This window comes from Tasmannia lanceolata, unplaced genomic scaffold (assembly GCF_043159265.1).
Source record: "Tasmannia lanceolata isolate RefF3 unplaced genomic scaffold, GAP_Taslan_0.1 ptg000018l, whole genome shotgun sequence".
In the NCBI taxonomy this organism is placed as follows: Eukaryota; Viridiplantae; Streptophyta; class Magnoliopsida; order Canellales; family Winteraceae; genus Tasmannia; species Tasmannia lanceolata.
The window spans coordinates 61956964-61982660 of record NW_027518695.1 but is presented as its reverse complement, the minus strand read 5'-3'; the positions used below and the strand labels follow the sequence as shown (position 1 = coordinate 61982660).

Below are 25697 nucleotides of genomic sequence, written 5' to 3'. Positions count from 1 at the left end.
GACTAGTGAAATAGTTACTTTTTGCACATTGGCTGCCTGTTAATGAAGGTGATCCTGGTGCTCATTTCCTATTTATCATTCCATAATTTATGCAGAAAATTGCTGAAAGATGAGGTCCTGTTGTTATTTATGTTTGTTGTCTCATCCATGCATTTCTGATTTTGTCCATCTGTTTGTTGATCACATGAATAGAATCATAGCATTCATCACAATATTGTCTGTAATGGACGTAGAAGAAAGAAACTCTGTTTGCTGGTTTGGTTGGGTTCCAAAGAGGGGACGGGGCGGGGATTTTGTCCCCGAAGGATGCGGGGAGGGGAAGGGGATTAGATATTCCCCGCGGGGGAGGGGAGGGGGATTCCCCACCATCCCCGCAGAGGGGAAGGGGAAGGGGAGGGGGAAAATTCCCCGCAGAGGGGAAGGGGAAGGGGACCCCAACATCCGGCCCCGACCCGCCCCGTTGCCACCCCTATTGTCACCCTTTATTTATTTATTTTCTATTTATTTAAAGAAGATGCAGGTGTATATACTACAAAATGAGAACCAGATCAAAGACACTTTTGGTAAAAAAAACTACATTCGCCCTACCAATGGATAAATTCACACCCAAAATTTCTTCCATTCGCCCTTGGCTCAAAACTGGCAATCTGTTTCAAAGCGGATCCAAATTAATTGGGTTTTCCCTCGGATCATTCAAACTCAGGCCGTCCATTGGATTGTTCAATATCTTAATGCAGAATGCTAGGTTGATAACTCATGGACAATATTTATGTGTGGATTATGCACACATGTAAGGAAAAGATGGCAACACTCATATCACATGACCTAACATTGTCAGATTGGAATGACTTTTTATATAATGCTTCGGAGTAGTTATGCCTTATTTATCTTTTATTTATTTTTTAAAAACAAATAGTTGAGCCGAAGTTTGTCTACAGATTTATGAGGAATGATAGATGCAAGGGCGGCCTTGCATAAAGAGCTGGAAAAAGGGCCCTTGATTGCATCACATCATTTTTTATTACCGTCCAAATCGGTTGAAAAAAGTAAATTATGTTCTACTTAATGATTTGGGTCAAATCAAGGGACCTTTCCAGCTCTTCATGCAAGGGCGTCCTTGCATCTATCATTCCTCCAGATTTAAATAATTCGTTTGGGTCACCTTAATGTAAGTAGGCTGTGCCCGAAAATTCATCCCCTTAGGTTGATCCTAACCCTCTGATCTGTATCATTTTCTCTAATGTCGTCGTTCTGTTGATCCGGGGTTAGGATTATTGAGGTACAACATATTTATGTTATGGTAATCCATATGAAGGGTTTGGATCTTTGAACAAAGCGGGACCGACTTTTTTTGAAAAATACTCATATCTAAGCACAGACATCATATTTAAATAATTAAAATTTAATAGGGTCTTCTAGTGAAAAAGCAGTCTTGTTGATAGAGATTTAAACAAATTAAAATTTAATAGGGTCTTCTAGTGAAAAAGCAGTCTTGTTGATAGAGATTTAAACAATTAAAATTTAATAGTCGATGTCGTGTTATATACGCTACATGACCATCTCAATCACTCGTTAGGAAGTCTCTCATCACATTCATTGAAAACAGGCCCACATGACTCAAAGTAGTCTCCACGGTATCTAAAATCCAAGAGATATTTTGGGTATGATCAAGAGAGTATAATTATTTTGTTTACCTTCCAATTTGATTTTTTAGGCAGTTTAGCAATTAGAGTTAGGGAGGAGTGGGGTCGGTTTCAATTTAATTTTTTAGGCCATTTAGCGATTGGAGTTAGGGAGGAGTGGGGTCGGTTCGACTTTTTATTCTTATTACTTTTCTCAATTTCAATGAGCATGGGTTGCTCTCTCTCTCTCTCATCTACTTTCTTTTTCTCATTTTCCATTATGAGTTTTTATATGTTGCCCGACCGTCAAGCAACATAAAAAATGTACCGCCCTTGCTCTTTGATCCAACAGCAGCCCACTTTTTAAGAGGCTGCTGTTGGATCAAAGATCAAGGGTGGTACTTTTCAAGTACCACCTTGACGCTACTTGACGGTCGGGCACCATATAATTTCTCTTCCATTATATTTCTCTCATGAAAAGAACACCCCACCAAATGTCTATGCCGTGCCATATACTCCATATGACCATCTCAATCACTCATTACTAGGTCTCAATCACTCCAGTCTGTGGGACCCTCGAGGGAAGAATGGCACCCCTCGATCTCCACATCCTTACATTCAGAGTGAGTTTGGTTGCACAAAAGCAGGGGAGGCTTAGGGATTTTGCTTGGCATCTGGGTGTCATGTCAGCAAAATTCTTCATTCTTGGTTGCAATATAGCATTGAACTCCTTGGAGACTCCCTAACATGTCGCCTGGGTAATTATTGCATGTATGTTGATATGACAGTCTTGTGCATTGTAACATACAAGAATTTTGCTTGTAGATGTGGCTCTTGGCTTCAGGTTAGTGGTATAACTGTAAGTGTATTTTCAAAGTAAAAGTGTTTTGAAAAGGTTTTATATATAAAAGTGCATTTGGTTTGTACAAGTGGGGGTGCTTTGGAAAAGAGGTTAAAACCACTTTGGGGGGATAGGCCCACATTGGATGTTTAAAGAGTTGGAAAAGGGTGTATATAGTGTTATCCACTTCTCTCTATTGTTTTGTTGAACAACAGGTGGACCCACGACACGGTGCAACGCACCATCCGCACGCGCGGCGTGGTCTGTAGGCTACTAGTGGCGCTCTTTTGGCGCACTTCGCATCATCGCAAGGAGTGACTGAAGAGTTTAAAATTTACCAGATTTGATATGAGCCGTCTAATAAAGACCATTTGATCGGTTGGATTGACCATGGATCGGTCGCGTAGGTGGCCGAATGAACCGTTGGATCGATCAAGGTCCCACTCGGTCGGGTTGGGCCATGGTTTTAATCATATGGGTGGTCGATCTTTTGGTCCAACACACTCCAACGGCTAGTGCTTGAGCGGGTGCTATCCAAAGCTTCAGATCATGGTGTAACGGCTAGTGGGTGATAAGGTGTGATGAGGACTGTTGGATTATGTCCCATCGCGTCCCAACGATCAAAAGCCAAAGGGTGCAATCCGCACCGTGGATCATTGATCTAGCAGTTAGAGGGGAGGACGGAGGTTTTACACAAACCAATAATCACTCCAAGATTGCTCTGGACTGTAGAATCGTGGATTGGCGCAATCTAATGCCCAAATTTCAACATGCTTTTAAAAGGTGCCCTTGTAGGGGTGCAAATCAAACATAAAGGTTGCCAAATACTCTATTAAAAGAGTAGATAACAACCTTTGAAATAAAATACAAAAATTACACTTGTGGGACTTGAGTTCGAGTAAATCCATAGCCAAAATTACTCTCTTGAAAGTTTATCAGCTTTGTTCTTTGCTTTCTTTTCACAAATCCATTCTAGTGTACTGTTTTCTGCAGAAACAGTAACCGGTGTCTCAAATACTTGTTTATCCAAAGGTGATTTAGAGTTTGTTTTCGCTTAGTACAAAGCGTCAATAAACATTAGATACAGATAACACCAGGCTTCATTGTATGTTGGAGGCAAATTCGTGATACCCCTTGCACACTAACTAGTGGGAGCGAATATTATCTTCAGGAAAGCGACAACGCGCTTTGAAGCATCTCTTTCTTTTTTATTTCCCACCATCACCACCGACATATTTTCTCCAACAATAACTACTCAATAGGGAGGAGACAAAATTTTGATTTACCTAGAATTTACCTTCTAGAATAGTGATAAGTGGTGCTTGGTTGCCAACCTTGTAGAGTAGTGGGAGGGGTGTCATTACTAGTATAAAAAGGAAAGAGAGAGCAAGAGAGAAGGAGAGAAAGAGAAAAGGCGTTCTTCTCCGAGCCAAAATCCACCTTTTTGAGAAATTTGGTTTGGAAGTTATAAGGAGGGGAGATGGATGCCATGTCACCAGACATGGCTCGGAAGGTATAAGGGTGGGACATGGATGTCATGTCACTAGACATGCAATAATGACCTATGAATCTTGTCTTGTAGTATCTAGAGATTTCGATGCTACAATGGCAACCAAACAAGAGATTTTGCTGATGTGGCACCCAAATGCAAAGTAAAACCCCTAAACTATCCTGGCTTTGTGCAATCAAACACACCCAAAAAAGGTGGAATTTCGCTTTAAATTTCTTGAGAGCCGTGCTTTCTCTCTGTCTCTCTCTCTATGCATTGGTAATGACACCCCGTCCTTATTCCCCTACTCTCCGAGCCTATGTTGCACAACCGAAAACTTTCAACGACTATTCTTCGAGGTAATTCCAGGCAAATCCAACGCTTGTCTCCTCCATGTTGACTACTTATTCCAGTACTCTCCAAGTCCATGCCAGGCAACCAAACAGACCCTCATAGAAAATAGTTCCACTAATTAGCATTTTTGAATTATTTAAAGAAATAGATAAAGTTGCATGTATGTTAGAAATGTATTTTACTTGTCCATCCAACAAACAATTCAAGGTTGTCCGTGTGGGATCTGATAACCAAGACAGTCAAGATAATCTCTCTATGGCATGCAACACACTCCACATGACAATCTCAATCACTCTTGGAAAACACTTCAAAACGGGATCTTGTGCCAAAAATAAATAAGGGATGAGAATAACCAAAGGATTTGGATATTTTTACCCTTTTTCTTTTGGATTTGTGGGGATACACGCTCTCTCTTTTTGTCTCTTGAGCACGTGTAACGATAGAGGATCTTGTGCTTTTTTTAGCACGGATCCCGTCTTGCTAGCAACCCCCATCCCATATTTTTTAAGGGTAGTGATATTTTCACCCCCTTTTTGTCGTTGGGCCACTCCCCCTTCTAGTGTTTAAAAAAGTAGTCCTAAATACACTAGAAAGAGTGGCTAAGGACAAAAAGGCGGTGAAAATATAATTTCCCAAAATAATTATGTAAAGAAACTATGAAGATTAAACGAGTTATAAATTAGACTAACATTAAATCTCACCTCGGTCAGAAGACAGTCATATTCAATGTATAAGAGCATTCCTTCATCCTTCCAGGATAGAAAGTGCCTGCGTTCTTCTGGAACAGAGTTAAATAACACTTGATCTTTAGAAATGTTTCCCCATTTTTGGATTGTGAATTGTAGAAAAAAAAATCTTAGGAGTTGTCACTACAACAATAAGCTCATATTTAGTTCTCTAAGTATATTTGCCGTGTTTTCATAGTAAATTTCCATTATTACATTAGGAAACTGAGTTTCCTTCTAATTTCAATTCCTTGGGCAAGATACATATACTAAATTAGATTTTTTTTTCGCTTACATTGTTCCTCATCCTTCGAATTCCAGAGTTGGATATTGAGGCTAAGCTCTAGATCTTGGGAATTCATGTTTGAATCATGTTTAAAAGGTTAGGACAGACTCCTATACTTTATAAGGGTAGGACAGACTCCTAAAGTCTGTCAAGGTAGGACAGACTCCTAAAGTCTGCAAGGGTAGGACGGGCTCCTAAACTTTGCAAGGGTATGACAGAATCTTACGACTCTATGACAATAGAACAGAATCCTATGACTCTATAAAAGTAGGACAAAATCCTAACTCTGTACGATAGTAGGACTAAATCCTACTGAAGAACTAACTCCTAACTAGAGGGTAGACTCCTATTCTATGGGGCTGACTCCTACTCTATAAGCTCTAAAGGGAGTGCTAAATAGACTAAAGCAAGTCTCCTAGGAGAAGAGGAGACAAAGAAGGGTGCTAGTGAGACTAAGCAAGTCTCCTAGACACAGAGATGGGCTCCAAGTATCCCTATCATTGCCCTTGCAATGATAAATAGGATATGGCAACTAAAAGACTAAGCTAGTCTTTAACTTAGTTAGGGGTGCAAGTTATGAGACTTGGAGAGTCTCCTAAATGAGGGTACTTTTCTAATGAAACAGGGCTTGTCTCCTAAAGAGTAACTTACTATAGAGACAAAGCATGTCTTCTATAGGGGGCTCTAGATGACTCTTTCATTTCCCTAAACCAATTGGAAAGACTAACAGATATCTTGGATAAATCCTAAACCAAAGTAGACTTCATAGGACAACTAAGAATTCGAGAAAGGATACAATTACCTTGGAAAAGATGAACAGATTACATATGATTGCCTAAGATATAATAACATCATTATGAAAGTTAGAGTAAATATTGCTCTATTTTGATAACTACCACCTGTTATCCAATCCAATGAGTATACACATGCCTTTATATTCTTTTGAAAAACCTCCTGAAAATGAAATACATGGAACACCCAAAACATACCTCAAGTTCCTAAAGAAAAGTAAACACATGATTTCAATGAAATGTACAACTGACCAATAATCATCAAATAGACACATTTTCCTCAGACCCCTAAAGTTTAAATATTTATACAGATTTCAAAAAAAATGTAAACATCATCTACCTTAAATGACAAATGATAACTAGTTTAAAAAAAAATGAAATGGAACTAACTCTAATTGAACAGAATCTGTTTGCAAAAGAGAATGCAGATAAGAAATAATAAAATCAATGGTCTAAACCATTCATTTCTATAGAATGAAGAAGGGTAATACTTTACACAGACAATATGAACATATTATCATGACATGCCATGGATGATTAAATTGGAACAAGTTAATAGAAAGGAAATCACATATAATTTTAATTCACAACAATCATGGAACAAATTGAATATATTAGGTCAGATATACCCTCCCAAATCATCTATCCATCTATCCAATTGAAGAATTTGTCATTCAAGCAACCTAAATTCCATTAAAGTAGTCCTCTACACATATGGAGTCAAGAACACAAGCCAATATTTCTATAAATGTCTCTCTTAATTATGGCTAATGTTTTAGGCATTTCACCTAGTGCAAACTTAAAGTCGGTGAGTTAGCATGCAAATTCTGTGATAAAGTTGCTGTAATAAAGTATATATCCATTTAAGAACAAGCCAACTTCATGTATTTATCAAAACTATAGCTGTTTCCAACCAATTGAAGCTTGTAAACTTTGTGCCACCACAAGTAGTATGTTAAACGGATCAACAAGGCACACAAATTTTACACCTTCTTTATTCATCTTGACAGCTTTACAAAGACCAAGGTTACGGTGGTTAACTATTGAATTAACAAAAAGGAATACAAACAACAGATCAATTTTAGCCCATTCACTCAAGGAAGCAGAGGAAGAGGTCTCAACCAATTCTCAATTGAAAGCCAGTTCCCAAAACATATTAACAGCTTGAATGAAATAAAAAAACTCAATGCTTTAATAGTCGTCAAATACCCTGGAACTCGCCTATATATCACAAAGGAATATGACCCAATATGTATACCATGAACTTTTAGTTAGTTTTATTTGAACCTTACTTCAAGCCTTGATGAACTAATAAGACACAAAACTGTATAACCTATTGAATTAAGAATATTATTCACTCATCACATATCATGAAAATGCTACCCTTTTTTTTAGGAAGAAATACGTGCATTGAATACCTTCATATCAAAGTAACTCATGTAAAAAACAAGGTAACATAAAGTAATCATGAAAATTCTCAACTAATCAACATTTATCTTATATCCATAGGATGTGTGAAAGATTATGAAATAAAGGATTTTGTATTACAATATTCAACTGAAACTAGGAAAATTACCATAGAAATAAAGAGAGCTTATCATTTTCAGATATCCATCTTGGTAATTTTTATTTGAAACATCACAAAAACAACAATACATTCCAGTACCTTAATTCAAACAAAATCATAAGTTCAAAGCTTTGTCTTCTAGTATATTCTGGAAGAACTTAATAAGAAAAATTGTAAGTCAAAATACCTGGTTCTATCACATTTATGAAATAACAAAAAAAAATGTTGTTGGTTTAATCTCTAATAAGATAGCTGAAACTAGAGTTCTTAAACTCTAATCTTAAATATGACTCTCATTCTACACCCCTTATCATAACATCCACAATCATAAGGAGAATCAAGCGAAAAGTCAAAACACTATAATCAGCTATAAAGGAAATCTACAGCAAAGACCTCAAGAAATCATGATGAAATGAAATTCTCATTTGGCTCTTCAAATGATCACAAAATAAAATGGCACTATCCGCCAATTCTATCAAAAGAAAAATCATTAGCTATTTATAACCTATTAACAGAAAAAAGAATATATGTGAAATAAAACCGAGACATCAACATGGTCCTGCATTCTGAACACCTAAACATCACGCAATCTAAAGCAGATCTACTCATCGAGTCTTTTCCATGTATCACAAATATACTAAACACACCACTGGACACAATATAAAGATTTGAAACTGAGCCGGATTCACCATTATGTCATAAGATCAGAAAGGAATTGCTCTAGTTCACAAATGATTTATAACATGCAAAATAGAATCCAAAGCGAATTTTTTTTTTAAAATGAAATGCATCAATCATATAGATTAAAAAAAAAAACTGATGACAGATGCAATGGTTTCCTTTCTCTCAAACATAAAAGTCAAGTTTCAGAAAACCTTAAGAAAATGCCATATATCTGAATGTTCAATGACTCCCAAACAATACAAGTAAGAGAAATACCTGTAAAGCACTTGCACTAATGAATTAGAGATATCTCTCTCTGCTATTAGAAACTCTCCTTCAGCTTTTCTTTTTTTCAGATCTACTCTTTTAAAAAAAAAAAAAAAGATCAAAGACCCGTATCTCTTTCCCTCACTAATTTGTCTTAGATCTCTCTATCTTCTTCTCTCTTCTTTCTCCTTTGATCTCTCTTCGAGATTTTCTCTACAAATCTCTCAGTCTTCTCCTCTCCCTCAATTTCTCCCTCTGCAGATCAGAGAACCCCTCTCTCCTCGATTTTCAACGAAAATGGAACCGCCCTTTCGAAGCCCTAATTCGATCCATTTTAAGGGAAGTGATAAATTCCACCCCCATTTTCCTCCCTAGACAACCCAACTTTAGTGTATTTATAACCACTTTTTTCCCTACGAAGGAGTGGCTCAGGTAGGAAGGAGGGGTAGAATTTAGATTTTTTTGGCACATGAGATTGATATAGGTACACTAGGGCTAGATAATTCACCCCCCTTTGTTACGCTCAACTTGAACCCAAGACCTGGGTTGGGGTACGACTTGGCTCGATTTATGGGGTTCGGGTTTCGGGAACTTATTCGATTTTGGGGAATTAGGGTCCGGTCAAAATGGGGTGTCAACAATATCCAACTCTAGAATTCAAAGGATGAGGAACAAGGTAAGGGAAAAAAAATCTAAACTAGTATATGGATCTTGCCCAAGGAATTGAAATTAGAAGGAAACTCAGTTTCCTAATGTAATAATGGAAATTTAAGATGAAAACGTAGCAAATATACTTAGAGATATAACTAAATATGTGCTTATTGTTGTAGTGACTACTCCTAAGATTTTTTTTTCTACAATTCACAATCCAAAAATGGGGAAACATTTCTAAAGATCGAGTGTTATTTAACTCTGTTCCACAATAACGCAGGCACTTTCTGTCCTGGAAGGATGAAGGAATTCTCATATAAATTGAATTCTCTTGAATATGGTAAGTAATAAGGATAAGAACTATGGCGAGGCACTCCTAATCAACTATGTTTCTTAATCTAAATAATTAATTAATCAGTACCCAATAATCCTACGGTTAGATCTTAATGGATCTGATATATTCTAACATATATTAGACTAAAATTCGGGGGCCCATGCTATGCATGAGTGCAAAACAGTGGGCCCATGCTCCGCTGTTTTCCATTCGATCAATGTCCACCATCGCCTTTTTTTTTCAAAACAGAGATCTAAGGAGGTATGTCCCTCGTATAACAATGAGGTGTGTAAGATCCCACATCGAAAAGCGAGAGAATGTTCCTAGGCTATATATGTGGATTCTCCTTCTCCATGTGTAGATGTGTTTTCAGCATCTCCAAGGGGCGGGCCCCACGGAGTGTGTTGGACTCGGTTAGTGCTATTGGAAAATAAAACCGACGAGGGTAGAAGACCCAGAATCGAACAATATTTACAAAGTGGGGTCGAGGCGTGACAAGGTGCATTTATTATCTCGCTAAAAGATGAATCTTTCCTAACTATAGATTTTTTTGCTCCCACGTGATCAATATTGTTGATCTATCTGGTGACCGAAAGTTTATTTTTGTTTGAAAAATGACAATTTATTTCAATCTTTCAAACATCTTTACAAGGGTTGCGACCAGGAGTCCCAAATACAGAACAAAAGGTATCCTAAAGTATGACCTCGAATACCCAAAGACTACCTCTAAACCTCCGCAAGTGTACTTATGTTACCAAAAAGACCTAAGATTCTGACAATGTCCCTAACGCTATGGAAACCACCCTACTTTCAGAAAATTCCAGCAGCAACTCATCTTTAGACCGCTCACCTATGCCGAGCACTTCTCCAACTCCTCCAGGATGTGCTGGATTTGGAAATCCGGCATTTCAATGAGGAGATCCTCCGGAACCCGATCCAAGAATCCAGGAATTTTTCTGCTAGCAATCATTTCCCCCACCAGCTGGATGCCCACCACCTTGTTAGCTTCCCAGTTCTGCCTCCTCACCACTCTTTCTTCGTTCAAGATTAGTTTGAAGAAAGGATGTTTATGCAACAGCAAGTGGGTGTCTTTGACCGTGTCTGTCCCATAGAGGCTATAAAGTTTCCAAGGGCAATCTTGGGTCCTTAGCTTAAATAGTTTCCATTGCTTCCGGAGAAGATCTCCCGACATCTCTTTATCGGTTGGGTCATTGAAAGAAGCCCTCTCTTCATCATAGGTCATCGTCCTCGTCCTCATCTTCTTAAGAATTTTTTCTAGAACCAAAATCTCCATAAACAACTGCCTGCTCCAACTTCCATAAAGAAATTTTTTCGATCATAAGTGATCGAAAGTTGATCTATCTTATGGATTTGATTTTCATGTTGCGTGGGACTAGCAATAATTAGGTCATCTCATAAAGGACTTGAAAACACTTCCAAGACAGGATTTTGTTTGGAAAATACAGACGAAAGTGAAAGGGCACTAATAATTCACCCCGCTTCACAATAAATTCACCCCCCTTAGCAATCCTTTAACTCAAAAGGTCAAAGGGACTTATGTTTCCGGTTACCTATCTTTTATTTTTACAAAGCAATTCCCCCCTTTGGAGAGCCACTTTTTTCAAAGGAGCCTTTGTTCTGAAACAACGGACAAAGATGACTCTTTGAGGAGGAGAAAGACGACTCTTTGCGGTGTTTCTTCCTTCCCGTTGCATTTTTATCTTTTTTTTAGAGGGAGATATATATATATATATATATATATATATATATATATATATATTCCAAATGATTAATGATAGGGAGAGATATTTAAGAATTTGTCCCTTCTTAGGAAAAGTAAACATTATCTAATTAGGTAATATAAGGATAAAATGGGCAGATTAAGCTATTGGTAATTAAGAAAATTACGTGGAGATTCTTATAGATATGTTGTGATGTAGTCAGTTTTTAGTAGTTTTCCCTAATATAATTAAGGTTGAAATTGGTAGAGACAAAAAATTAAAAACTATTTAGGACACAATACTATGCTATTGGTAATCAAGAAAATTTTGGGCAGACTCTTAGATATGTTTTTATGTAGAGGGTTTTCAGTCATTTTCCAAAAAAATAACTTGAAATGCCCTCACTAGTTTCTTACCAATAAAAGTTGAAATGGTAAAGTAGAAAAAGATAGAGGGTTACATTTTCAACTAAATGTTAAGGTTAATTAGTAGTATGTCCATTAGATGTGTTCAATGCTAGGTGGAGTCCAGCCGCCGACCAAATTTCGTCTGGCGGACTGCTTTGAGCCATAATAATTAGGGGTCAAGGCTTTGATCGATGTTGGTCTCCGATTATTTTTCTGTTGGACACATGGCCCATATGTACACAATTTTTTTGAATAAAAATTATTCAAAACATCAGAGGAATATAACAACAAACTCTTCAGACTAAAACATTGTCTTTTTAGCGTTACTCAAAAGTTCATGTTGAAGAAAACAAGTTCAATGTCTAATGCATGCAACATAAATAAATACTTAGTAGAAATATTTTTTTTCTAAAAATTATTTTTTGGCTAAATAATATGTTAGAATGGCTAAGCAGAGTATATTTTATAAATGAAATACTTATAGGTAAAAATCCCTTTCTAAAATTCTGCATACATGCACTCATAAATAAGTAAAAATCCCTTTCTAAAATTCTGCATACATGCACTCATAAATGTATGAGCAAACATACGGGCATACATCAAGACACAAACATATAAATATGCATACACATACTAATATATTTATTAATAATGGAGAAGCATAATTACATCTATGCCCTCAGGCTTATTACATATATCCAACTATATCCAACATGGATCATAGGAGTCACTTATTCAAAATTTCTGCTTTTTGATAAAGAAATAAAATCTTCTAATGCTTCCGTAGTTGCATTTCTGCTTTTTGATAAAGAACCGGAATCTTCTAATCCTTCCGTAGTTGCATTTTACCAAGTAGGGTTTACAAATCTGTCAGATATAATGTAGCTTTCAAGGCACTAAATTTGGCGGTTGATAGATTAGGAACCTCCAATGTATGTGTTGCTGGCCATTCTTTAGGAGCTGGCTTTACCCTCCAAGTGGGTACAGCTTTGACCGAACAAGGGGTGTTTGTGGTGTCTCATCTGTTCAACCCACCATACCAAGGTTAATGATCTCTTTATTGTGCTTGAATAACCAACTGTATGGATCATTATCAGCAAAACAGCATCTCCTTTTGCTCATTGTCACACTTGTCCTAAATGGTATGTATTTTGAAATTTGGATCATAGGAGTTACTTATTCAAAATTTCTGCTTTTTGATAAAGAAATAAAATCTTCTAATGCTTCCGTAGTTGCATTTCTGCTTTTTGATAAAGAACCGAAATCTTCTAATCCTTCCGTAGTTGCTTTTTCATAGGTCCCACATGAATAATTTTGTTGTTGAGCTTGCAGGTTTGAGTTGCAGTTGGAGAGGTCTACTTGCAAAGAATGACAGTTGCTTGGGTGGAGTAGAGTGGGAAATTGAGGTTTCATCTTATTTCATCACTTAAGTACAGGAGACAATGTTCACCACTTGAACTTTCTGTTGATAGTCTGTCTTTGATTTGTTGGCTTAGAAGTTGGGATTTTGCTCGATTTTCATTCTGTTTATGTTTACGAAACTGAATTTGTTATTCCTTCCTCTTTCCAAGAAAATGAATTTGTTATTCTTTCCTCCTCCATTTTCATGTCCATTTTTAAATAGATAATTTATAAGAGCTATTACTCTTTTTTCATATGTTTTGAGGCAAAACCTGCATCTCCAAACTTAATATTTTTAACGAATGCATATTTCTGCCTTTAAAACAATTTTAAGCCAAACTTTCTTTTTTTGCCCGTGCATCGCACAGGCTGTAGAATTGAGGTTCATTACTGTGTCCATGTAGAATTCAAAGTTTTTGTGATGTTCTAATACCACTTTACGGGTTTAGATTTGGATTCGTCATTGTAATGAAAAGAAGGATAGTAAATTGTCCTTTGTTATTTTGAGTGGGGGTCTTTCGTTTGTCAAGGTGGGGCCCACGTATTCAACTATCCAAATTGTTTATCAGTTTGGTTGTGCTAGGAATGGCCATATCAAAATCCACCTCCTTTATATCCACCTCTTCAATTGATAGTACTATATTGTGGTTGAGGTTCTTTTCATGCTTGGTCTTTCTATTTTCCTCACATCTGTCATATCAATAGGCTGTTGAGAGAAGTCATATTAGAAAGGTGAATACCTTATTGTTAGGTTGTTTATATTAGTTATGAAACATTGCCAGCTACATTTTAATTTCATTTCCCAACAGGCTTGCCGCTTCTTTGGATCTCTCTTTCGGTTCTATTTACCTCTTACGGTATTTTTTATCATGCAATCAAGCTATTTAAGTGTAAGTTTTTAGGGCTTTTGTTTTTTCACCCGTGCATCGCACGGGGTTTCTTACTAGTATATATATATATATATATATATATATATATATATAGGAAATGGTTTGTGAGAAGCTGCTCAGATAGCTTATCTGAGGATGGATTTTTAAAACAAGGGTGGGCCCACATTTTGGGGGTGATCTTAAGCATTCATTTGGAAGGTCCCATCATAGATGGTGTGTGTACCAAAAATCAGCTCAATTTGATCATCTTAACATGTCCATTTGAGGAGGGAAAAATGGACAGATACTGTTCGTCCACAAATTTGCCCAATTTTTCCCTCCACAAATGAAAGGGTTGAGATGACCCAATGGAGCTGATTTTTGGTACACACGCCATCCATGATGGGGCCTTCCAAATGAATGCTTATGATCACCCCAAAAATGTGGGCCCACCCTTGTTTTAAAAATCCATGCTCAGATAAGCTATCTGAACAGCTGCTCTAAAAACTCATGTGGCCCACATATTTGGGGTGATCCAAAGCATTCATTTGAAAGGCCCTTCCATGGATAGGGTGTCTAGCAAAAATCAGCCCTATAGGATCATCCTAACCCAATCAAAGGTGGAGGGGAAAATGGACAGACACTGTTTCTGATAATTTTTTCCCTCCACAAATGGCAGGGATAGGATGATCCTAAAGGGCTGATTTTTGGTACACACCCTATCCATGGAAGTGCCTTCCAAATGAATGCTTTGGATCACCCAAAAAATGTGGGGCCACATGAGTTTCTGAAGCAGCTGCTCAAATAAGCTATATGAGCAGCTGCGCAGGAACACCTCTCTCTCTCTCTCTCTCTCTCTCTCTCTCTCTCTCTCTCTCTCTCTCTCTCTCTTATATATATATATATATATATATATATATGAGGAAAGTGTTGGTGAGCTGAGCTTAAGCGCCCCAATCACATGGGTCCCACATTTTCTGTGGTGATCCAAACCATTCATTTGCAAGGCCCTATCATAGATAGGGTGTGTACCAAAAATCAGCTCGATAGGATCATCCTAACCCATTCATTTGTGGAGGACAAAAATGGGCAGATTTGTGGATAAATAATGTTTGTCCATTTTGACCTCCACAAATGGATGGGTTAGGATGATCCTATGGAGCTGATTTTTGGTACACACCCCATCTATGTAAGGGCCTTTCAAATGAATGCTTTGGATCATCCTAACAAAGTAGGCCCCAATGTGATTGGGCGCTTAAGCTCACCAACACTTTCCTCTCTCTCTCTCTCTCTCTCTCTCTCTCTCTCTCTCTCTCTCTCTCTCTCTCTCTATATATATATATATATATATATATATATATATATATATTCTCTCTCTCTCTCTCTCTCTCTCTCTCTCTCTCTCTCTCTCTCTCTCTCTCTATATATATATATATATATATATATATATATATATATATATATATATATATATATATATATATACTAGTAAGAAACCCGTGCGATGCACGGAGTGAGTGGTTGATGCCGGTGGAGAATGTACTGGTTTGACACATCTCAACAAATTATAAGAAATAATTTGTAGTTGCTAAATATCAGATTATAAGAAATCATTTAGTAGTTGCTACAGAAAAAGGAGGGGGGCACATCTCAAATATAAGAAATCATTTAGTAGTTGGTATAGGAAGGAGGGGGGCCACCCATACCAGCTGCATCTCAACAAATTCGGCATGAGGCTACAACATTGTATAAAAAGTGGACAGAGTAACCACTGTAAAACATTTAGTAGATGCTACAGAAATTCGAACGGTTAGAACTCTAGTAGACAGTAGTGAGGCGTACAAAGAGACATACAAAGAGATATGAATGTAAGAAAGCTGTAATTTTTCATGTGTTGACGATACCAAGAGATACAAAATTAAGGAAGATGTAACTTTTCAATGAAGAGATGTGAAAACAGGGAGAGATTCCAGGTCCTTATTTTTCTTTCAGTCGTTATAATTCGACTCTAAAAGAGTAAAAAAATCTAATTCAAAGAAGATTGTTTAATGTTTTTACATGGGTGGAAATGCGAAACCTAATAAAAATCCCCATCTTAAAAATGGGTATCAACTAAGATTATACAATTCATGTTATGATGCTGTCTATAAAAACATCCTCATTTCATGGGATAACAAATGTTAAATCGAGGAAGAATGTTTTGGATTTGTCTAGTGAGACAACCAAGAAATTCTACACACGAAACATGTCCAACTGTTATAATCAAACTAAAGACCAATTCCTTTCCCAATACAGGAAAATAAAGACAAAAGTCAGACAAATAGAGAGAGCTCCTTTTGCAAGAAACTGTTGAATGTGAAAAAAATTGCTATAAAAAATTAAAAGCGCACAACATTCCCAGAATTCGGCAGTATACATATGCAATCAAAATTCAAAAACTGAAGCAAGAGGATAAAAACAGACTAACAAAGAAGAAAAAAACATTCCAAAAAAAAATACAGCTTACCACATTCTTGAGAACATGTTGATAAAACTAACCGTGGGTCAATCTCGGGATCAAGCAATACTATGTTTCTACTTCCACCAAATGCGAAGCATCGAGTAGTTCTTGACATTGAAATGTAACATCAGATCTTCTCAGCTACAGTTCCAAAAGGCAGAAAAGTGCAAAGAATCATGAAAGTTTCGAACCTTCTGTATAAGCTTCTTCCACCTATAACAGTTTTCAAAACCTGCCCAAAAAAGAAATTAATTGAGAATGATACAAATAAAAGCATGCAAATGGTGGATCAAAGAAAATAAAAATTAGAAAAGATATAAAATAAGCGGAAGCTCCACAAATTAGAGCTCACCTCAACTCACCTTCTTGAGTGAGACATATTTAGCGGCCCTAATATACCGAGATTAAATAATAAAAAAACAGTTCAAAGACCGAAAATGTGAAACTGATTACATGTTCTTTAAATGTTTTCTCGCAAATTGGGATAATTGTGACATGCTGACTTTGTGTTGTTTTAAAACAGTTCCAAAATCAGTTAAACTGATAGTGTCCAATGTTTAACTTTGACCGGTTGTAGGATTATATTTATAGATTTGATTTAACCAAGGATGTGAAACAATTTATGGTTAAGATTGGGTTTGATTAGAAGTCTAATGTGTGTCTTAATAAGTGTATTTGACGGTCTACAAATTGAGATAAAAAAAGTATTCACATTCAAAATAATGTGGTGTTGAAGGTGAGCTCCAATTTCTTGACCTACCTCCTACTTTATGGACCCACACATTTTGATTCTCTTTGATTAATCATTTGCATGCTTTTATTTGCAGTATTCTCAATTAATTCCATTTTTTGTCATGTTTTGGAAACTATTACTGGCGGAAGAAGCTTATACAGAAGAAGGTGAGCTCCAATTTCTTGAGCTTCCTCTTGCTTTTATCTCCTTTCTAATCTCTATTTTCTCTTTGATCCACCCTGACGTTTATCATTTTCAGCTCTCTTTCTTACAGTAATAGGTTCTCACTTCCTCTGCTTTTCTTCCATTCCTATTTTTTTTTCATTTTGTTGTTCACTTCTCAGTGTCTATTACCATTTTAAAGTCATCTATTCTGGTTGTAGTTGCTTTATAGGACTTTGGCATATCTTCTTCCAAGGGTGGATGCGTTATAGAAACTGCCATGAATCACCCAAATTGAGCTCACCTCAACTCACCTTCTTGAATGAGACATTTTTAGCGGCCCTAATATACCGAGATTAAATAAAAAAACAGTTCAAAGACCGAAAATGTGAAACTGATTACATGTTGTTTAAATGTTTTCTCCCAATTGGATCATTGTGATATGCTGATTTTGTGTTGTTTTAAAACAGTTCCAAAATCAGTTAAACTGATAGTGTCCTGTGTTTAACTTTGACTGGTTGCAGGATTATAGTTATAGATTTGATTTAACCAAGGATGTGAAACAATTTTTTGTTAAGATTGGGTTTGATTAGAAGTCTATTGTGTGTCTTAATAAGTGTATTTGACGGTCTACAAATTGAGATAAAACAAGTATTCACATTCAAAACCTAGAGACCATAGTTTACAAACGCATTTCATCACTTTTCCTGACATGGGTTCTACATAAAATCTCAGTAAAGTGAAAAGCTTCATTTCCATATCAACAATCAAAATTCCAAAACAAATAAAAAGGCAAAGAACTGCCTGCACATACTGAAACAAAGAAAATGAAGTAATATTGAAATTTTTTTCCATTTATATGCAACAACAGGAAATGAGAAGGAAGCACAAAAATAAGGTCAAATGAATAGCTTCTAGATAGAGATAGAAACAACCTGGCTGGTGATATTGTCTTTGATGGAAGCAGGTAAGTGAGATATATCAAGTTGTACCATGCGAACAAACGATCTTAGGCAATCCTAGATTCAACAAATCAAAAACCTTAAAAACCCAATATAAACAATGTTGCCATAGTAGATTATTACAAAGCTTAGGAAAATGATGCCTACAATTAAATGAAACATAACATATCCCTATAGAATTCCATGACTATCTATACTATATAAATGTGAAAAAGAGAAAGTTTTTTGGATAAACCTGAAAGGAATTGTCATGAAAAAAGGAAAGGCCAGCAAGAGCAAATCTCTGCTCGGATGTAAAAGACTAACATTGCACAAAAGGTAGGTAAAAAATTCTTTCTTTTCTTAAAAACATTTCATCGAGCAGTTTCTGTGCAAGTGAAACATATGTGGAATATCAAATGTTTTTCCCCATACCTTTCAAGCTACCACAACCCATCCTTTGCAGGGGCTACTCTATGTGGAATATCAAAGGTTTTTCCCCATACCTTTCAAGCTACAATAACCCATCCTTTACAGGGCTACTCTGTAGATTTAAAAGAAGAAGAAAGAAAACACAGCAACCACAGCAAAGATTGTAATGCAACAGTAAGGCTGAGCCGTGGAATATTCTCACTTGGTCTACAAATCTGTTAGTGCTTTTAAGTGTTTTGCAACTGTGTTCATAATTGAAGTTTAAATGCACGTTGGAGGTCATTGAAATTTCTAGCATCAGATTGCATCCAACAGAAACTAAGAACGTCTTTTCATACGTAATAGCAGGAAACATGGTATTTTTTGTGTTTTTTTCACATGATCTATTATGAAGAGAGGTGTAACATTATTAGTATTACCAGACCAATATGTACTCCAAAACTGAAAACTCCCAAATCCCTAAACTGACCACAGAAAATGCAGATGACCCATCTAATTACCAAATAAATACTAATCCCTGATGGGTTTCACAGAAAATCCATACCTGTTGCAGAGAACGAATGGCGGACGGGCACCTTCTGCATGATAACACGGTGGTTGGAGTGGGATGATTATGTACTTTGCTTCCTTTCTTTTTCTATGCGATGTAATCGACGGGACTCATGACATATCCCGCGTCGGAGAAATCTTGTCCCCTTGTTTTGGACATTTTTCATGATCAATGAAAGTCAAAAAAAAAAAAAAAAAAAAAAAGCATAAAACCCTGCACCAATCCTTGATTGTTTTGATACCTGCATAGAATAAAATCATAAAACCATGGAATAAGCAAATTACATAATTAATAACTAATATATTTCAATGTTTTAAAAAAGGTAAAGAAACATGCCAAAAGAAAATAAAAGTTATCCACTTGGTGATAAATATGATTGCTGGTATGGAAATTCTTCAATATGCAAGCTTCAGTTATCCACTTGGTGGGAATCATATTTGAACAAATTTCTTTTCCTCCGCACACTCACCAAAATCTTCCGAATAATCTTCACAAACCACTGCTTGACTGCTTTTCAAGCTCCAAAAAAGAAATTATATAGGGAAATGTTATCAGCACTACTGTATTTTGACAAGGGCACTCCTCACTTTATTAAAAGTATGGTATGGCCCGCACCATAAGATGATCCAAACCGTCCATTAGATGGGCCACAGCCTAAATAGGTTGTGCCCCAAAAATCATTACCATAGGTTGATCCTACCCCTCCGATCTGAATGTTAGAGGGTTGATTCAAACCCTCTATACCCTCTATAGATCGGACGGTTAGGATCAACCTATGGAAATAATTTTTGGGGCACAACCTATTTAGGCTGTGGCCCATCTAATGGACGGTTTGGATCATCCTATGGTGCGGGCCATACTGTACTTTTAATAAAGTGAGGAGTGCCCTCATCAAAATACAGTAGTGCTGATAACATTTCCCATTATATATTATTAGGAATATGGTGTTACGCAGCAGAGGAAGATAAAAAGAAATTATATATTACCAAGAGTATGGTGTTCATGATGAGATGGAGCAAGATGCAGGTGATCTTGAAGTGGAGAATAACCTTGAAGAACAAAAATTAGATTTGAGGATGAGAAAAAAATTATTACCTGGAATATGGCTTTCTTGATGAGAAATCAAATAAAGATTGAGGAAATCTGTGTAAAACCAAACATTACCATGATTATAACAAAGGCTCAAAAGGCAGAGAGCCAAAAATGCTGGTCAACAACTGCATCAAATTTTTAAACCTCTATGAAAAAAACAACTGCATAACAAAAAAAAGAGAAAAAAAAAAACCTCAAAAAGACCAAAACCTTCTACTACACAGGACTAAGCCCCAAATCTTTCAAAATCCATTGCCAAATATCTGTGCCTTGCATCATTGTCTCTCCCAAGGCGTACCCAACCATGATCCTCAAATTTCCTTTCTCCATCAGCAATGCAGAATCTGTTAATAAAGAAGCAATACTAAATTATCAAATCACTAGCTAAGAAAACCCACAATAAAAATAGAAAAAAACAAACAACAGCAACCACACCCAGTTTGAAACTTTAACATAACAATCGAGTAATCATCAGAATAAATTCAAAAGAACACTTTCTTTACCTCCTGTGCAGAACATCCATTCTGTACCTCCTGTATCAGAAATTCTGTGGAGAAAATCCAGACGCACGCACGCGCACACACACACACACACACACCAAAAAAAAAAAAAACCAGTATCATGAAAGCAAATGAACCCTTTCTATACCCATTTTAAGTTTGAAACTAAATCTATACACCAAATGTCCTAAAATTTGAACAAAGATAAAAGGAACTTCATAAATCTCTGTCACTGTTACCATTACTTTGCCAGGCTGCGTTTATTGAGGAAGATGTGAGAGGTCATTGCGCAGATGATTCAAAAATCCCTTCGATATTACCTCGATCAGAAAGTAGAACCCTTTAACAATGGGGTAGGTAAATTTAGCAGTTTGGAGCTATTTTTCTCATTGGAAAATTCCTGCAATCCAAACAGCAGGGCCTTATATATATATATACTGTCAGACACATGCAAATTAAAACATGGATAAAAAATTGTTATTTGTTCTACTTTTTTCAAGGGAAATGCCAAGAAGATGGTTGGGAAAGAGGATGAATGAAAAAAACAAAGTGTTGCAAAAAGCGTATGAAGAATAAACGAACCTGAGAAGACACGTAAGGAAGAAAAACTTGACATCCAATGAAAGTCCTGCAAAACACCCATAGCTTTCCGCAAAAAAAATCTAAATCCTTTAGATTAATGAGAGAAATGGAATGATAAAGGATAATCCTCGAAAATGAAATCAGAAGAGCATGCATGCTCTGTACACAGAGGAATGAATATATAGAGGGAAAATTGTTTTACCTAAAAATATTGTTTAATCGAAGGGATTTGCTAGTGTCCATCGCAAAAGGCATGTCGCATATAGCCCCTGTTGCATCTGACAGCCAGCTCACTTTTCAGCAGGTTTTGTCTTCATTCATGATGTGGCCGCTGTCAGATGCAACAGACCATCTGCAAAGTGCCTTCTGCGATGGAAGCTAGCAAATCCCTTCGTCAAATGGATGGAAGAAGAAGGAAAACATATAGAATGTATGGAAAAGCCGGTTTCAAAGTATAACTGTAGAAGGCAGAACGTCTCTGTAAATGGAAACCAATACATACAACTGAGATGTAGTGGCGAGATGGAATAGGAAAAGTCAGTTTCAAAGTGTAACGGAAAAAGGCAGAACGTCTATGTAAACGGACACAAATAAATTGAAACTATATACATATAAATAAATAAATAAAAAAAATTAAAAAAAAAAAAAAAAATATATATATATATATATATATATATAGAGAGAGAGAGAGAGAGAGAGAGAGATTTATGGAAACATTAATATTAACAGAATCTAAAATCTGTAACGGAGAGGTGGAAAATGAAAAGCCGTATAGGCAGTAGTAATTTACGGGGAATTATGAAATTCCACTCATGTAAATAGCAACGCCAAGTTGGAATTTTTGTGCCTTGTAGACTTGAGGGAGGAAGGGAAGGGATGACACGTTACCGTGAACAGTGAAACAGCCCTTTATCTTTGTATATATATAGATTGGATTAATAAGATTTTCTCCCATATTTTCCCATATTTAATTTGAAAAATGTCCAGGCTTGCAATCTAATTAATATTGGCATATTGCGAATAGATTGGTTTAAATACTTTAAAAGGGGCCATAGATTGTAACTTAATGGGAATCTAATGGTCAAGGAATTCCTAGAAAAAGGTCTAACTCATGAAGGTCTGTTTTTTTTTCTTCAGGTTGGCTTGCTTTCCTTTGCATTTGTCACATCCCCAACTTTGGATAACCTCCCAAATTTTTTTGGCATGCATATCCAATATCCATTCATGGGTCACATATTGAATAGTTTACTAGTATCTGTTGTGATTCAACAAATTTCTAGCAATAAAGGTTGGTCAGTGATTTTGCCATAGGGACCAAGAGAAGTCAAGTTACCACTCATATTTTTTATTTCCAATGGAATCAGGTACATCACTCAAATCCAACACCCATAGGTAACTCAATTTTAGAAAGAGATCACAGAGACTTGGGTTTTCCTTCGACTATCAATAACAATGTGTGTAATCAATTAGATATGTAAAAGGCCTTAAAAATGAGGCCTTATTATGCGGCCACAAGTCCACAACAATAACTAAGGAATTCTAAAATATTTATTCTTAGAATTGATTGAGCTACATCGGGTCATTAATCCTATACCTTGAATTGCCTTAAGAATGTCGAAAGAAATACATCCATCTCGAATTATCTTATACCTTGATTTGCCTTGAGAATGTTGAAAGAAATATATCCACATCAAATTATCTAATATCTTGATTTGCCTTGAGGAGAATGTTGAAAGAAATACATACGCATCAAATTATCTTATACATTGATTCGCTAGCAAATGTTGAAAGAAATACATCAAATTATTTAGAATGTTGAAATAAATACTTCCACACCAAATTATCTTACACCTTGATTTGCCTTGAGATTGTTGAAAGAAATACATCCACATAAAATTTGTAGCCATTATAGCAAAGGCAAGGATGAACAATACAATTATGTTTTACATCTTATGCGTAAGCATAGAGACACGATTTGCGACATGCTTCCTCATACTAAAGAGTTTAAGAGATCGGAAGGTGGGCTTCAAGTCGATGTTTACCACGGATGAATGGGAAAGAACCTCGTATTCAAAAAAATCAAATGATAGCTTCATTTTAAAATTGATATACTTGATTTGCCTTGAGAATGTTGAAAGAAAGACCTCCACAACAAACATTTGTAGGCAAGTGATGATAAATGAATTTTATAATTGATAAAATATCATTTTACGACATGTAGCGAAACATGATATAAGGCAGACAAAGCTGGCGGCCCTCTAGGATGTTGTAGATAACATATGCCTCTAAGGGTCTTAGGGCTTCACGCATCCCAGCACGAGGTATGAAGATGTGGTACATGAAGTTATGGAGCATGCGCGCAACCGGAATGAGGTCGGCAGATTGTAGGGGCATATTAGGGTGGTAGCGCCATGTTATCTGACCATAGACAGTGTCATGATCAAGATCATCAAGTGAATGTGTCTCATCTTCCGGCCAAAAATACTGTAAGAGGCCCTCATGGCTAATCCCAAGAAGTGTGCCAAAAGTGTGATAGTTGAGTTTGATGACAGTTTTCTTGATCTTAGATTTGATTTTGAAGAAGGAAGGGAAAATTGTGAGATTGGCATAGAAGAGACGCACCAATCGAGGGTAAACAGGTTCATTGAGGTGAAGGATGGGTGTCCAATGAAGGGCATCAAATTTGGCCTTTAAATCAAAATTTTGAAGGACATGGAGATCAATGTACCTACCGGTGAGGATGCCCCTAGTGCCGACGTCGGCCCAAAGTTTCTTGGCCTTATCCCAGTGAAAAATGAGTTGGACACAACCTCAGCCGCCACAGCCTTCGCCTTGGCCTTCTTCCGTGAAGGCCCTTCTTCCTCGGGAACGTCTTCAGGAACGTATTCGACGATCCGTAAATCCCACTTCTTATAAGAGGCCTCCAAGTATTCCGATTGGAGAATTCCTCCGATAAACTGTGTTTCGGCTCCTACCAAGAATCAGGTAAAGTCTTGTGTAGTCGTTTGGGTGAAGATCCCCTGCTGCAGCCGCATCCATTGAGTGGGAGCTCTTATACCAAATAGTCAAGGCTGAGATTACAGAAACCCCCCCTCTGTTGTAGTTCCTCATCCAAAAGTTTGGAAAATATTGGTGCTTAATCCTGTGGGCGCTCTTTGTCTTCGCATGTGTCATCAGAGACTGCATACCTCTATAAGTGGCAAAGGCTGGGATTACAGAAACCCCCCTCTGTTGTAGTTCCTCATCCAAAAGTTCGGCAAATACTTGGTGCTTAGCCCTGTGGGCGCTTTTTTGTCTTTGCATGTGTCATCACATACTGCATATCTATGTAAGAGGCAAAACCCAGCTTGGCATGCTGGGCAGCACCAGTGCCTCAAATGTTCTCATTTATCTGTTCAATGGTCAAATTATCCAAGTCTTCAAAAAACCTTATTAGACCTTCCAAACATCATCCAAAACAAGTAAAATTCTCTTTGGGGTCCATGCTTCTCAAAGTATATCTACTCCATCGAGACTACAAAATTTTCTAATCAATTACGCCCCTCCACCCTCTTATCGTTGTAAACAAGCTGAGCAAGTGAATCTTTCCATAGACCCTTATACCAACCATGAGAATCACACAAATACCTCTCCACACTACAGATTCATACAATAACAACAACAAGTCTATTCTTTTCTCCTCTCTGTCATCTTCCCACCCATAACCATTTGAATAATATATTAAGGAGTCAATCTGTAAACTCCCCCAAATAGTATTCATCCTATGTGCAATTTCATGTAAAAACAAAACTGGGTTGGAAGTAAAAAGGGAGACAAGAAGAAATTGTTTACCCGCTTCTTCTTGCTGGTTTGATTTCAGACTTTGAGTCCAATCTTTCACATTGATTCAGTGTGGATGATCTGCTGGACAGGATTTCGAGCTTATCATCAAAGCCCCAAAGGAAGCGAGACTCTGGTGTTTACGGTAGAGCGGAAGGTATAAGAGATAAGCTTGAGTCTCCACGTATAAATATCCTCAACCCTAACCCTAAAGTTTATTGATTGATGATGAATACGACCCCCTTTTTACACTTAAACGCCTGTGGTTTCTGACACATTCAACTTAACCCCTAATGTTTAAAAAGTTACAAGTACACCCGCCTGTGGTTTCAATTTGTGTTAGATCATCCAAACAATGTGGGCCCACTGTGTTTTTGATAGTGTTTGGATTCGGGTAT

General features: G+C 36.9%; 1 long non-coding RNA gene across 2 annotated transcripts in view; it reads right to left on the bottom strand.

The window, feature by feature from the left end:
* Positions 1-25473, bottom strand: part of LOC143849576 (uncharacterized) — a 79939-nt gene extending 54466 nt beyond the window's left edge. The window contains exons 1-6 of one of the 2 annotated variants that reach the window (XR_013235722.1): positions 24213-25473; positions 20902-21298; positions 20609-20742; positions 20471-20523; positions 20293-20355; positions 19301-19547 (exon numbers count right to left, since the gene is read on the bottom strand). This is a non-coding gene — a long non-coding RNA (uncharacterized LOC143849576). Of the gene's footprint in view, positions 1-18457; positions 19548-20292; positions 20356-20470; positions 20524-20608; positions 20743-20901; positions 21299-24212 lie in introns of those variants that run through there. The other variant, XR_013235721.1, reaches the window with a different exon arrangement.
* Positions 25474-25697: the final 224 nt, after the last annotated feature.